The following is a 16,284-nucleotide window of genomic DNA, read 5'->3' as shown; positions in this document are numbered from 1 at the left end:
ATTCCTTCTGTACTGAAATGTATTGTAACTGTACTGTCTCCCTTTGTATTGTAAAGCGCTGCGCAAACTGTTGGCGCTATATAAATCCTGTATAATAATAATAATATTTGTTGTGCTTTAGTAAATCTCTTCTCTGTCTAAAAGTAGTCGGTCATGCAAGGAACTGCAACCATTTGCCAACAAGGTGCTTTAGTAAATCAACCCCACAAGGTCAAAGAGTCTGTGCATGACTAGAGCAGGGGGTCAAAGAGAAGGGTTGTTAAAGCAGTATTAAACCCAAAAGCAAACATTTATTATATTGCAGATTACCACATTTTAGATGTGATGGCTGTATTCGTTTATCTGTTTTAAGCTTTCTTTCTTCTATTTCAATCTGGTGATCCTGCCATTAGGTCTGTTGGTTTTCAGCAGAACAAGCTCTCCTGCAAAACATATCAGTTACAGAGATAAGGCAAACCTTCCCCCACTAGCAGGGTTGCTTGCAATGATCTTTTCTGTATGTAAAAGCTTTATCTCAAAAGAAAAAAAAAAACATTTGCTATAAATGATTATGAAGTATTAGCTGGAGTTTGGCTTCAATTTGTTAGTCTGTTTAAATCTGCTATTCCATCTAACACTCCCCTCCCCCCAGACTGACAATCCTGCTGTCCAATGGTGTCTCTGGTGCTCCTTCATCCAGATTGGGGGAGGTGTGTTACTGGCCAGATCACCAGGTGAAAACGGGGGGAAAAGCCTAAAAAAAGTATGGGGAAAAGTTCCCCGTACAAGCTGTCAGATTTAAAAACAGCGCAGCCGTTCAGGGCTTCGCCCACATGGCGGCATCATTCATTCACAGTGTTCTGTGAATGAATGAACTACAAGTCCTGACAGCCTTAGTGGATGTCAGCTTGTAGTTCTCAGTGAACTACTATGGTGCAGTGGAGCGCCGTGGTAGTTGATTGATTCTTCGTATCAGTATATCTGTTAGCTCGTACATCCTGTACAGGCAAGCAGATACTGTATACTGACAGATCTGCAGGAGACCTGCATGGCACCAGTGATCTTCTGATCACTGGTGCAATGCTTTACAGGCTCCAGCAACCAAAAATAATACATGTACATTTTGTTACCTGAGAAATATGCATTTATTATTTTAGGTCAAAAGGTGAACTTATCTTTGAATGTAGGATGGAATAAACCTTGTCCATTCAAAGGCGAGTTGTTAGAGGTTGGGGAGATAGTCAGCACTGTACTTTTGTTCCTAGCCAAGTACAGAGTTCTAGTAACCAGAAGTTCTACATGGGGATTATCTTCAGGAAGAAGGACTATAACCAACCTGTGATCCAGGAGAGCAGTGATAGTGGATTCAGACCAGAATTCGTACAAGACAACCATATTGTGGTCCAACCTCAAACCTGAGAGCATGACACACCTGTCTCTTCAGTTCATGATGGTGTCTTAGATTACAAATAGCCAAGAAATGGAGAGGATGAATGAATCATTTGGCCGACAAAAAGGCTGCCTTGTATTCTACCAGGGTCATGGGTCTTCATGGTAATCACATTTACATTTTGTTATTTCACCTTTTTTATTTTTTTGTGGAAAGGTGAACTTTCATTTTAAGGATAGCATTACATGTCTATTTAGACTAGTTTAGACCTCTTGCAGCTAAATGTGAGATTACCAAATACTGTCTAAATACAAGAGACATGTATTCTTCCTTAATTCTTGTTGCGCTTTGTGTATTTCTTCCAGATCTGTGCAGCAATCCAGTGTGAAACATTCGCTCTGTGCAGGAGTTTCCAGTAATAAAGACCGATCCCTGCTGCTCTCTCTCCTTGTGCCGGGTGTCCGGTCTTGTCTCCACCCCTCCTGTAGATTCTCACTGTAGTGGGTGGAGCCTGCTGGGTCCCTCTCTGAGATCTCTCTGCAGTGGGTAAGATTATGTCACTGCTACTTTTACAAGGTAAAATTGGGGTTTGCAAAGGTATTCTCTGCTCAAACACAGATTTTCACTGTAGCAATGTGAAGAATATATTTAAATGAAAATTGTTGTGCCTTGAGCAGCCTTTTTCAACCAGAGTGACCAGGCACCCTGGGGTGCCTTCATATTTCTTCAAGGGTGCCTTGGCAAAATGGCTACAAATTGTATACAAGCTATTAGGTGGATAAAGCTTGTCTTTTAGTTACACAAAGCCACAGGTTTTCATTGTTCACAATTACAACCTTCTAGCCCCCAGCATCTTAACAACCAATGTTGTCATTAGTTGATAAGGTGGACAGTGAGCGCCTGCACAGCATCCTTGTTTACTCCTCCCCTGCCCCTCTCCATCAGTACTGGGGTCACGTTAGCTGAGAGAGGGAGAGAAAATGAAGAAGAGAAACACTGGAATACTAGTCAGTACCAGTGTGCCTAATGTTGGGTGTCCTGTGTGTATGGATTCTGCTGCACTGTGTAAAACAATTAGGTTTTTTTTTTTTTTTACATTGTAGAATAGGGGGCCTTGAGATTGTGCATAATTTTAATGGGTGCCTTCACTGAAAAAAGGTTGAGAAGCCCTGGCACTGCTGGCGTGCACTGACAGGAACAGTACCGATGTGTTAATTTCAGCACATTGCACTGCTTACTTTTTTTTGTTTTGTTAGGACTTTATAGAAGTGTCACAGGTGACATTTCATTCAGTTCTGTACACTGCAGCGGTGTTGTGATGTGGTGGTGTACGCTGCGACAAGCTTCACAGATCACCGCAGCACTGTGGGTGAACTGACCTCACTGACAAGAAACTTTGCCTTTTCTATGTGTTGTGACTGTGTTCAACTGTCAGCCCAGCCCCAATACATCTGGTGTGGAGAAGCCCTTAAAGCAGCGTTCCACTCAAAAGTGGGAGGAAGCTGGTACCTGGTTTTGACACTTGGTACTTCTGGCTTAGTTGCCCCCTCGCAGCCCTTTGGGACACTTCCAAGGTCCCAGAGCACTGCGGCCCATTCACATAGCGCAGCACGATTTTTGCTTAGTCAAGATGGCGGCACCAGCCCCTGATAGCTGATTAAATAATAGGCTCAGGGTGAGGACGCTGCTGGATGCATGGACAGGTAAGTGCCTTAATATTAAAAGTCAGCAGGTATAGTATTTGTAGCTGCTGACTTTTAATTTTTTTTTTTTTTTGGGAGGTGGCCGGGACCAGAACTCCACTTTAAACACCTGATCCATGTATCATGCTAAAGGAAAGAACATGAAAAACTAAAGGCTTTGTTCCCTGCTCCCCGTTAAGGATTGGCACTGGTTTGTGGGGGTGGGGGGGTGAGTGGATACCCGAATTTGACAGCAAATTCAAGCAAGATGCAAGCTGTCACAGCCAGTTGCCCACACTGAAGATGTTGGCGACGGAGAGAGAAGAAATCTGGTGAAACCACCCTTGGTGAGGACACCGCTTGACCGGGGGGAGGGGGCAAGTAGGTGTCTTCATATTAAAAGTCAGCAGTTACAGTGGGGGGGTGAGTGGATACCCGAATTTGACAGCAAGCTGTCACAGCCAGGTGCCCACACTGAAGATATTGGTGACGGAGAGAGAAGACATCTGGTGAAACCACCCTTGGTGAGGACACTGCTTGACCGGGGGGGGGAAGGTAGGTGTCTTCATATTAAAAGTCAGCAGTTACAGTTTTTGTAGCTGCTGACTTTTATTTGTTTTTTGTTTTTTTTTGTTCAACTGGAGCTCAGCTTTAAGTCCAAAAATTTAAAAAAAAAAAATAGCTCTCAGTGCAAACCCAATGAATAAATAAATAAATTCAGTGTTGAAATGAAAACAAACAGACGCACTCACACTATTATGATACCCCAAATGCTTTCATTTAGAAATTCTGTTGCACTGTTGTGCATATAAATAATTTAAAAACAATAACAAATATAAAGTAATAGGTCCATATAAAAGTCCAAAATGAATGCTTCCTGCTGTGACACACAAATTATGAGAACTCCTCCACCAGCCTCAGTGCTCTAACCACCACCACATGGACATCCTTCCCAGAGCCTGAGACCTCATAAGGCAAGAGGTCTAATATTCCTTTTAGTGTTGCCAGACAGACGATGGCTTGGAATCCTTTCCAGTAGAATGGATGAACGGCTTACAACTAGTGGTGCACCAAAATGGAAATTCTGGACCGAAACCAAAGATTCAGCAAGCACTTGGCCGAAAACTGTAAGTTTTTCTTTTTTTTTTTTTAAGTGTTTATATATACAGTGGGGATCGAAAGTTTGGGCACCCCAGCTAAAAATTTGTATTAATGTGCATAAAGAAGCCAAGGAAAGATGGAAAAATCTCCAAAAGGCATCAAATTACAGATTAGACATTCTTATAATATGTCAACAAAAGTTAGATTTTATTTCCATCATTTACACTTTCAAAATAACAGAAAACAAAAAAATGGCGTCTGCAAAAGTTTGGGCACCCTGCAGAATTTATAGCATGCACTGCCCCCTTTGGCAAGTATCACAGCTTGTAAACGCTTTTTGTAGCCAGCCAAGAGTCTTTCAATTCTTGTTTGAGGTATCTTTGCCCATTCTTCCTTACAAAAGTCTTCCAGTTCTTTGAGATTTCTGGGCTGTCTGTCACGCACTGCTCTTTTAAGGTCTATCCATAGATTTTCAATTATGTTGAGGTCAGGAGATTGTGAAGGCCATGGCAAAACCTTCAGTTTACGCCTCTTGATGTAATCCCCCGTGGATTTCGAGGTGTGTGCTATAAACAAAAAAACAGACAATTTTGAAATAAAACCCAATATTTTTGACTTTGCTCTAAAACCTATCCAGTAAAAAAATTTAAAAATCAAATTTCTTCATAAATTTAGGCCAAAATGTATTTTGCTACATGTCTTTTCTAGAAAAAAAAAAAAAAAAATCACAATAATTGTATATGAATTGGTTTACGTGAAAGTTATAGTATCTACAACTGGCAGTATATAAACTGGAATGTTTATTATTTTTTATACTAGGAATTGCGGTGGTCAGCGACCTATAGCGGGACTGCGGCAGGCATTCTGACACTGGCTGGGAGCTGACTAACTACCACTGACATCCCCAGTGACACTAATACAATGAGCAGTGTTAATAAAAAGCACTGACACTATACTAATGTGTTAGAAGCTTTCCTTAACCTAAATATCTAATATCTTCTTATTAACAGTACTAACATAAGTATGAATGAGTTGGATCTTAATAGAATAATTGAGTTATTATATTTATATTTGTTCTAGATTGGGAAAAGTGAGTAATTAGACTTCAGAGTCTGTGAACATATATCTTGGGTTTTTCCTTTACATTCAAGCCACATATGAGAGTAATTAGCTATACCTTCCCCCATCCTCCCCCATTTATGTAAGAGATAAAGTTACACTCAGACTTTGAGAGAAGTACATTGGAGGTTTTGTTTTAATACCTCCTGTTGGTGTCAATTATCTTTGTGGGACTACAAGAGTATACCAGCCCATTTTTAGGAAAAGGTGGGGGCTGGATTGCTCTCTTAACAGCTGAACAAAGACTTTTTTAGCACACATTGCTTGAAGCCTTGAGAGACACACACACACACATACACACATATACATATATACAATCTTATCATCAAGAACTTAACTATATTTTTTGGACATTATTTAAACATTCTGTATGCCAATATTTTATTTCTAATTTTATGCAACGTTATAATTAAATCATCTTTTTGAGTTTATGCAAGAATTGGAAGGACTTTCTATTTGAACATTTCTCATCAATACAAGTTAATAAAATATCGAGACAATACGATATTTTACAGTGGCGAGCCTCCAGTTCGATTCGTTTCCGCCGATCGCTTATTTTTGACTTTTTTCTTCTTCATCTTGCTGAGAGGGAAGTTGTTTGCAAATTCAGCAAACTATGAAATCAAGCTTTCAGGAGAAGTAAAGTCTGCAACAGATGAATCGTCGGCATAATCGAGAACCTAAAAGCAGAATTGGTGAGAATTTTGCGCAATTGCAAGCAACGCTGTTCCTTGGTGATGTCATTTCCCGCCAAGAGAGAAAAGACGCGTTATGTAAAGAAAGACCTTCTTAATCGGTAAGTAATGGATTTTATTGATGAATTATCTAGAGAGAGTAAGTTAGAATTCAAGAATCTGTCTACATTTGTTAAAGATAATGAACTTTGGCGGTACATGTATAATGAGTGCTTACAGGCTAATAGTAAGATAGAAAAATCTAAGTTTTCCTTTAAGAAACTGAGCAAACAAGTTAGAAATGTAATGAAGTTAGTTAATGTTTTTAACGCCATGATTTTTGATGTTCCTAAGACTGCTACATGTGTAATGAAGCAAGATCAGAGCAGTGTATGTGCTAATTGTCAGACTTTGACTGAGCAAATTGATGATCTGCAAAGTGCAATTCAAACAAAAGACATTCAGTTATCTGACCTGCAGAATGATGTAAAAAGAATTTGTGTGAATACTAAGGCAGAGAAACAAAAATCTTTTGTACCAGAGATCCAGTCTGTAGAAGGAGACCCTGTAGATCAGGAAGAAATGTGTAAGAGAAAATTAAGGGATAAAGTTGCAAAGCTTAATCTTAAAATCCTTGATCAGCTCATGAAAATTTTGAAGGATATGCCAGCCTATGATATGGACGCCGATGCTTTCTATAACATGGAGGTTTATGAAAATTTTTGTAATCATTTTTGTTTAAATCAGGAGCAAAGAAATTTTCTATTCTGTTTATGGCTCCCCAGTGTTATGGCATGTAGATTAATCAAAACGCCATATATTGAGGATGATGAGGAAATGCATAGCAATGCATCAGACCGACTGCGTCAATTATTGATATTTACAACTGGAGAGGAAACACCTTCTTTGGAAATCTTAGACTCCTTAAGAGCTACGATTAATGATGATCCTTTTGAATTTAAAAATAGATTTTCTAAAGTATACAAAATGATATTTAATTTAGACAATGAGACTCCTTCTATGGTAAATGCTTTTGTTAAAAAATTCAAGTATCTTGATCCAGCATCTTTTATTATTGCTAATGGAAAAAATGATTTAGATCACGCAGCCAAAGTTATTGATACAGTTAGGAGACAACTTAAATTAAACAATCAGAAGAAGGAAAGTTTAATTGTTCAAAATGGAGAACAGAGAGAGACCATGTGCTTAGCCACACCCAGTTATGATGATGAACACGTCACAGGCAGGACGAGAGTCTCAGAGCAGACAGGAAATACTATTTGTTTCTATTGTAAACGATTTGGTCATTTGAAAAGAGATTGTATTCATTATAAATTAGATTTACAAAGAAAAGCTTTGGAATTAGAAGACCAAAATATAATTTCTGAACAATCTGCTCCTCCATGTTCCAACAATAGTCTGTCTGAGTTGCCTTATGCCTCAGAAGTTAAAAAGATCAGTTCATTGAGAGTCAACAACAGCTTAAACAATATGGTAAATAGTGCTGTTGTCATTAATAGGAATGGTTTATTGCCATTGCCGAAATTAGGATCAGGATCAAATCGAGATTCTTCTTTACCGTTGGAATATGTTGCTCCACATTTATTGGATGAAAGTGGAAGGCCCAAATCAACATCAATTGATTCTTCCATGTACTGTAATGTTGGAAGTATTTGTACAGCAACTGCTGACATGTCTTTAGATCAGAAATGGCCACATACAGGAACCAATCTTGAATTGGAACAATTGGTTACATCACATAAAGAACTTTGGAGTCAAAGCAAAAATGATGTAGGTTTGTTTACAGATTTTGAAGTTGACATAGAAGGTAGAGACCCTAAGCCTCAACCTCAATACAAATTGCCATTAGAATCAATTAATCCAATCTCTTCCATTGTAGATGAGTTTTTACAGCAAGGAATTTTAAAGAAAGTACAATCAGTGGTGAATAATTGTATTTGGCCTATCAAAGTTGATAATTCATATTCTTTATCAGTTGATTTCAGGACATTGAACAAATGCATCACAAATAACAGATCTATTGTTCCTGATTGTAACATAATGTCACATCTGGATGCCAAGGCCAAAATATTCTCAGTACTTGAAATCGCCAATAGCCATTTGTCAGTACCCTTAGCTAAGAGTTGTCAATATAAACTTGCTTTTAGCTTCAACAAAGAAACTTATACATTCACAAGATTAGCCCCAGGTTTAGATTTAAGTGATGGCATTGTTCATGAGTATTTGGGAAAAATATTATCTAAATTCTCTAGGCCAGAATGTATTGTCCAGCATGTAGACAAGCTTCTCTTGTCTACACAAAATATAACTGAACATATCACTCTTTTGTCTGAAATATTTACGTTGTTACAAACAGCAGGATTGAAATTGAATACAGAGAAAGTTCAGTTGATGAAAAGACAGGTGGAATTCCTTCATATGCAAATTAGTCATGGACAGAGACAGTTGTTGCAAGAAAAAGTTAGAATTATTTCTGCTTATCCAATTCCAACAAATCGCAAGGCTTTGCATCAGTTTTTGAGTGAAGTAAATCATTGTAAAGATTTTATACCCAATTTTGCAGAGAAGTCTAGATCATTATTTGATCGTTTGAGACAAAAATATGGTGTGTCCGATCAATGGGATCAAACTGAGAAAGAAGCTTTTGAACTATTGAAATGGGATTTGCAGAATGCTACTACATTAAATACTGTTGAGTTTTGTAGTAAAATTCCTTTTGTTTTAGAAACCAATGTTTCCAATAATGCAATCTCAGCAACGTTGTCACAATTAAAAGAAGGTAATCAGAAAATAATAGGTTTCTTCTCAAGAACTTTGACAAATATGGAGAAAAACTTTGATGCACATATGAAAAAATTGTTAAGTGTTTTCTTTGCAGTCAAGGTAACTGAAAACATTGTGAGATTCAGTAATATCATATTACAGACACCTGATTCATCACTGAAACTCCTAGAGGAAGATGGTTCAACAGACAATTATCGTGAAAATTATCCTATATGGTACAAAACACTGTCATCCAAACACATTCAGATAGATGTAACAAAAAGACATTTTCAGGAAAACATACCAACACATGTTTGTACAGCTGTAAGTGAGAAGTTTGTACCTCATGTTTTCAACATAGGATCTGAGAAAAGTTTGAAACCAGTATGTATTACTGCAGATCAGTCTTACACTACAAGAAGTAAGTCAACACAAAAAACAGCTACGCATATTTCCAATTTTATAGAGATAAGATCAAAGGCATGATCCTTTGTCATCTCTGGGTTGATACAAAACCTTTCTTTGGTTTTGAAACCAAGGTTTTGAATCATGACCAATAATGGAGATGTAGCGTCCTGTTATATTTATTTTTGTTTATTTCAGGTACTTATATAGCGTTGTGAATTTATGTAGTGCTTTTTACATATATATAGTACATTCACATAAGTCCCTAACCCTCAAGAGGTGTACAATCTAAGGTCCCTAACTCACAGTCATACATACACATACTAGGGCCAATTTAGATAGGAGGCAATTCTCCTACCAACATGTCTTTGGAGTGTGGGAGGAAACCGGAGTACCTGGAGTAAACCCACGCAAGCACAGGGAGAACATGCAAACTCCAGGCAGATGATGCCATGGTTGGGATTTGCATCAGCAACCCTAGTACTGTCAGGCAGAAGTGCTGCATTCTAAAAAGAACACTACAAGTCAATAAGAAGTGTTATAATGAAAATATGTCTTCCATGTCATGACTAGAAATGTTTGTGATTATGATATGTAATATTAACAGATAAATGTAAGAGGATTAATCAATGTAAAATTATCTATGCCAAAATAATGATACTGCATTTCTGTTACAGGAAATGACCTAAGAGTAACTGTTAAAGGAAGAAAATTCAAATATTTCTAAACCTTTCAGATGATAATACATTTTCCAAGAAGGAAATTTATTCTGGAAGAAGCTTTGCAACAAGAATTTCATTCATCATTGTTTTTGTTGTTCTTTTTATGTTCAATAAAGTTATTTTAACTTTACAGAGTGCTAGAAGAAGACAAGACATCTCAAGGCATCTCATAGAGGAAGAACTTATAAAACAATTGACTTTTGACTACTGATGAAATAATTCATTCATCATCAGATATATTGGTTTTTTTTGTGTGTACATTTTATTTTTGACATGATATGTTTATCATATCAAGATGAGATCAGTTTTCACATGAACATTTGCAATCACACACTATGTATTTTCAGAAATGAAAGGGTTAAACTTTTGTTACAACAGAGTCACTCTTAGTTAGAACATCTGTTGTTAATTAAGCTAGAGATACGTTTTTTTAAGGTACATATAGAGAAACTTAGGCAAGCATTACATTGTTATATGTATGTTTTTAAAAAAACAAATCATTTGATATACATGTATGGATTGGAGTTAGAGAACATATGTTATGTTTAAATGTTGATAAGGTATTTTGAAAAGATGTAGTGGATTATAGAACTGTGTGCTATACACATTTTGGAGGGAAAATATGAAACATCTATTTTTTAAGTGCCATATTTTAAAGTATTGTACTATAATGTTACAGTTATACATTTATTAAGGGGATGAATTATTTGGTAAAAGGAAAATAATAAGGGTAAAAATATGTTTATGTGATACATAACAAAAGGTTTATCAAAGAATTTGTTTTCCCATTATAGAATAATTGAGTTATTCAGATCAATTATCTTAAGATCCAAAAACGCTTGAATGGATACGAAAGTGACGAGAATGTGTATAAATGGATTAAGATAAGGAAAATGATTAAGATTCGATAAAATCGATCATTTTGAGAGGGAAATGTTAGAAGCTTTCCTTAACCTAAATATCTAATATCTTCTTATTAACAGTACTAACATAAGTATGAATGAGTTGGATCTTAATAGAATAATTGAGTTATTATATTTATATTTGTTCTAGATTGGGAAAAGTGAGTAATTAGACTTCAGAGTCTGTGAACATATATCTTGGGTTTTTCCTTTACATTCAAGCCACATATGAGAGTAATTAGCTATACCTTCCCCCATCCTCCCCCATTTATGTAAGAGATAAAGTTACACTCAGACTTTGAGAGAAGTACATTGGAGGTTTTGTTTTAATACCTCCTGTTGGTGTCAATTATCTTTGTGGGACTACAAGAGTATACCAGCCCATTTTTAGGAAAAGGTGGGGGCTGGATTGCTCTCTTAACAGCTGAACAAAGACTTTTTTTAGCACACATTGCTTGAAGCCTTGAGAGACACACACACACACACATACACACATATACATATATACAATCTTATCATCAAGAACTTAACTATATTTTTTGGACATTATTTAAACATTCTGTATGCCAATATTTTATTTCTAATTTTATGCAACGTTATAATTAAATCATCTTTTTGAGTTTATGCAAGAATTGGAAGGACTTTCTATTTGAACATTTCTCATCAATACAAGTTAATAAAATATCGAGACAATACGATATTTTACATAATGACACTGGGCAGGAAGGAGTTAACATCTGGGGCGACCAAAGGGTTAACAGTGTGCTGTGTGTGTTTTACATTGTGTGCTGTGTTTTACTTGGAAGACTTGCTGCTTTGTATCTCTTTGCTGTGCAGAGAGATACAAAGCAGCATGTCCATGCTGACAGGAGAGAGACCTGTGTTGTTTACACACACGTCTCTCTCCTGTCAGCTTTTCCGACGATCACCGAGTGACGGCCTGGAAGTGCTGGCCGGGACCCGCTGATTGACATCCCCAGCCGCCCATAGCGGTGCGGGTAGGGTGGCACGCGCCCCCTAGCCGAAAATGCAGATCACGTATTTATATGTGAATTTTGCAAAGCCGTGCTGCCCTGTAGCAGTATTTCTGCTATAGGGCGGATGGCAAGTGGTTTTTAAAGGAGAATTACACAAAGAAATTTGTTAAACCCACAAGTAGTTTTTTTGACCGTGACTTTTCCTTTAGATTGGCTTTGGAAATATCCAAATGCAGTAATTTAGAAATTGGATGAAAGGTTTAGTACTGGAAAATACTTTTTGATAGATAAATAGTGCATTTTATATACAACTATATAGATCAGAACAAAATCAGGGACAGCGGGACTTTGTTCCAAATGAAGGATAGTCCCTCGAAAACAGGACAGTTGGGTGCTGTGCCTCCAGCAGGTAGCAGAGATGCTCCATGGAGAGAGCACGCAATTCCTGGCCATAGACATCAGATGGATGGACTCAGAGCTGAGCAGTGCTGACCCATCACACAGACACTGACAGGCCAGCAATGAGTGCACCTACCGTGCAGGGGCCCCATCCATCCCTCCACGGGGAAGCTGCTTGTTGCAGGGAAGAAGCTGCCACTCCATGCAGAATGATGATGCGTTCCTCATGGTAACATACAGCCCCGGCACACTTTCCTGCTCCACCCCATCTAAAATACAGGATGATGCCTTATGTCCCTGTAATGTAATCAGCAAGCAGAAGGCGCGAGCCAGAAAGAGATGCGGCCTGCGAGGAGACACATGCTGCAGGGGGAGGAACTCGCCAGTGGCGTCATCAGTTGCTGAGGATGGCATTACTCGTTCGGGATCCAAAGCTACAGAGTGACGGAATGACTGATCAATAGGACCTGTGAAGGTAGGTGGATCCCAGGACAACATATGGGAAGTGACTCGTATAGTTTCCGGGTGTAGAAAGCAGGAAATTTCAGAGCGGAAAAGGGCAGGGCGGTGGGAGTAAAATGTCATGGATCTTTTACTGTGTCTGTGGGGCAGAGAATGCCCCATCACTAGATGACTGGTCTGTAGAGGTGACAGCTCACTGGTGGGCTCGCACACATTGGTTCAGATCCTAGTTCGAACACGCCTAAGATGATCACTGGTGTGGAAGAACTCAAGAGGCCTGCACAGAGCCTTGACTTCCATCCTACAGAACACATTTGGGATGAATTCCCTGGGAACGTGCAGCACCGCAATCCGGTGCCCGCTGTGTCCCGATCATGCGATCACTGATTGGCCAATCAGTGATCACATGAATAGTAGTAAGCAAGATGTCACTTCCTGACATTATTGCTTACTACTAGTGAAATCTGTGAATGATCACAGAGGTCACATGGTACAGGGCTATTCACAACAGCCTTGTACCATGTGACAAGCTGTGACCAATCACAGCTCACACAGTAGTTCTCAATGGCTGCAAGAATGCAGCCAGAGAGAAGGAGAAATGATTGCTTTTACAGCCTTTGTGGGTGTAAAAGCAATAAGTGCAAAAAAAAAAAAAAAAAATCATCACCCCCCACAAGTAGTACAATGTCACTATGGTAACACTGTACTGCTAGAGTGACAGTAATAATATAAAAAATAAAAATGTAATTTTTGTTTTAATTATAATTTTTGGTTATAATCTAATTTGTTTTTTTTTTTGGCCAAGATTTATGAAGAAAGATTTATTTGCAAAATTTTATAAGAAAAACACTTTTTTTTTTCAAAATGTTTGGACTTTTTAATTTTAATAGCAAAAATAAAAATCCCAGTGGTGAATAAATACCACCAAAATAAAGTTTCATCTGTCTCAAATAAAATGTGAAAAAATTCATATGGGTACAGTGTTGCATGACCGCGCAATTGTCATTCAAAGTGTGACAGCGCTGAAAGCTGGCCTGGGCAGGAAGGGGGTGAAAGTGCCCGGCAGGCAAGTGGTTGAAGCCCAACTTCAAGCTTGAGATTTCCAACCCTCCTCATTTCCCTCCACCCCTTTGTAATTTTATATCCTCAAAAAAAAAAATCTATCCCTACCCTTTTTTTCAGGTGTTTTCTATCTGGCCCATTGACATCACTGATCCTTTTCATCCTCTTCTTCCTCCGGTAGTAGGTGTATGTGAAATGCTGCAGATCAGGTTCATCTATTGATGCTGCACCATTCAGCATTTTCTTGTGAGTCCAGGTTGAGGATGGAGTCTTCACACCCTGGTCTAGCAGAAAGTGAGTTGAATGACGCTGGCCATTATTCAGTCGGTAGGAGGAGTGGTTAAAGTTCACTAGAAGAAGAAAATAAATAAATAAATAAATAAATAAATAAATAAAGGGAGTGGAGGTCACATGTATCAAAAAATGGAGCTCCATTCTGCGCCAGACTCTATTGAACAGAGGGAACTGCGGACAGGAAGTGGGAGGAGTCTGCGGGCCGGAAGTGGGAGGGGCAAAGCATGTTGCTTAGCTACCCGCTATGCTGCTCAGTCTGAAGGAGGAGCTGCTGGAGTCAACATCATCTGAGCGCTGCGGAGAGGCGGACTGGCCAACCAATGGACTGTGGAGCCTGATGAAGTAGGTGGAGCCAGCGACATGTGGGCGAATGACGGAGATTTATCATTTTAAATGATCGGCGGGGTCTGGGTGGGTTAGTTACTGGGACCGCCCCCCGCAGATCGGTGTAGTAGTTACTGGGACCGCCCCCTGCAGATCGGTAGGGTAGTTACTGGGACCGCCCCCCTGTCAGTTCTGGACTGGGCTGTCAGTAAGCTTGGACCCAGACTGCCAATCGGTGAGCGCGGTTGTAGAGAGAGGAGATGGAGGTCACATGTATCAAAAAATGGAGCTCCATTCCGCGCCAGACTCTATTGAACAGAGGGAACTGCGGCCCGGAAGTGGGAGGGGCAACGCACGTTGCTTAGCAACCCGCTATGCTGCTCAGTCTGAAGGAGGAGCTGCTGGAGTCAACATCATCTGAGCGCTGCGGAGAGGCGGACTGGCAGACCAATGGACTGTGGAGCCTGATGAAGTAGGTGGAGCCAGCGACATGTGGGCGAATGAGGGAGGAGATTTATCATTTTAAATTAATGTATATATGATCGGCGGGGTCTGGGTGGGCTAGTTACTGGGACACCCCCCCCCAGCATATCGCTGGGTAATTTATTGGGACCGCCCCCTGCAGATCGTTGGTGTAGTTACTGGGACCGCCCCCCTGTCAGTTCTGGACTGGGCTGTCAGTAAGCTTGGACCCAGACTGCCAATCGGTGAGCGCGGTTGTAGAGAGAGGAGTGAGTAGGCCGGGACGGATGTTCCCGGTTGGTTGGAGCTGTGGTGTGCAATGATTGGGTGATGGGACAGATCTTTCCTGGGATCGATCTCCTGTGTGCACAGCCAGCCCTGTGATCTGTAGAAGCCGCATTAGATGACATGGGAACAGCAGGTGGCAGGATGATGACATTGCAGCCGCTGTATTCCTGTAGTAGAGGCTCTCCAGCACCTCAGGCTCAGACACCACCACTCTTATTAACCATTTGCCCTCCTGTTGGTGCTATATAATTCCTGTATAATAATTATGTTCTTTTGTTCACACAAATAGAGCTTTCTTTTGGTGCTATGTGATCAACTCTGCGGTTTTTTTATGTTTTGTGCTATAAACAAAAAAAGACTACATTTAAGAAAAAAACTTTTTTTGCTTTCGGTTATAAAAAATATATAGTACACTCAAATTTAGTAACAAATTTAGGCTAAAATGTATTCTGCTACATGTCTTTTGGTAAAAAAAGATCCCAATAAGTGTACACTGATTGTTTTGTGTGAAAGTTATAGCGTCTACAAACTACTACTGTATATATTGGAATTTACACAGCTTTTACTTTCTGATTGCTATCACATTTCTTGAGCTACTAAAATGCCAGAGCAGTACAAACACCCCAAATGACCCCTTTTCAGAAAATAGAGACCCTAAGCTATCTGCTGAGAGGTGTGTTGAGTCCATGGAAAATTCTTTTTTTTTTCCACACGTTTTTGGAAAAGGACAATTTTTTTTTTTCCACACAAATTTGTCACTTAAATGATTTATTGCTCACACAAGCCATGGGTATATGTGGAATTACAACCCAAAATATATTCTGCTACTTCTACCAAGTATGGGGGTACCACATGTGTGAGACGTTTTGGCAGCCTATCCACATACAGGAGCCTGAAATCCAATGACCACTTTGAAAGCCTGAACACTTTTTTTACATTTTAATGCTCAAAAACAATTTTTGTTTTTTTAAATGTTTTCATTTATTTTTTAAACTGTAACAAGCAGATATTCGGCTCTCTAAAAATGCAATAGCCAGTTTTCTAACTACCTAACATGAGTGTCAAGCCTAATTCCATGTCTGCTACAGATACATCTTTTTTGGGGTGACTTTTGGGTTGTGGTACCAGGAATGGCATCAGGAAAATGCCTCTCATGCTGCCGGCTCACTGCATCTAAGTTAGGGGTTTGGGCCATTTATATATTGGCCAGTTGTTTGGTAAAATGTAAAAGATGATGGTAGGCCAAGTAAATGCATAC

At 39.2% G+C, this 16,284-nt stretch overlaps 1 long non-coding RNA gene across 2 annotated transcripts in view; it reads right to left on the bottom strand.

Moving 5' to 3' along the window:
* Window positions 1-270: 270 nt before the first annotated feature.
* Window positions 271-16,284, bottom strand: part of LOC149458048 (uncharacterized) — a 28,977-nt gene continuing 12,963 nt past the window's right edge. The window contains exons 3-4 of one of the 2 annotated variants that reach the window (XR_016313523.1): window positions 13,767-14,008; window positions 271-422 (exon numbers count right to left, since the gene is read on the bottom strand). This is a non-coding gene — a long non-coding RNA (uncharacterized LOC149458048). Of the gene's footprint in view, window positions 423-3,807; window positions 4,719-13,766; window positions 14,009-16,284 lie in introns of those variants that run through there. The other variant, XR_016313524.1, reaches the window with a different exon arrangement.

The sequence above is a fragment of the Staurois parvus genome, unplaced genomic scaffold (genome assembly GCF_062004578.1).
Source record: "Staurois parvus isolate SC_StPar_1 unplaced genomic scaffold, SC_StPar_1.0 ptg000298l, whole genome shotgun sequence".
NCBI classification, from domain to species: Eukaryota; Metazoa; Chordata; class Amphibia; order Anura; family Ranidae; genus Staurois; species Staurois parvus.
This window is presented reverse-complemented; position numbering and strand designations above follow the sequence as displayed.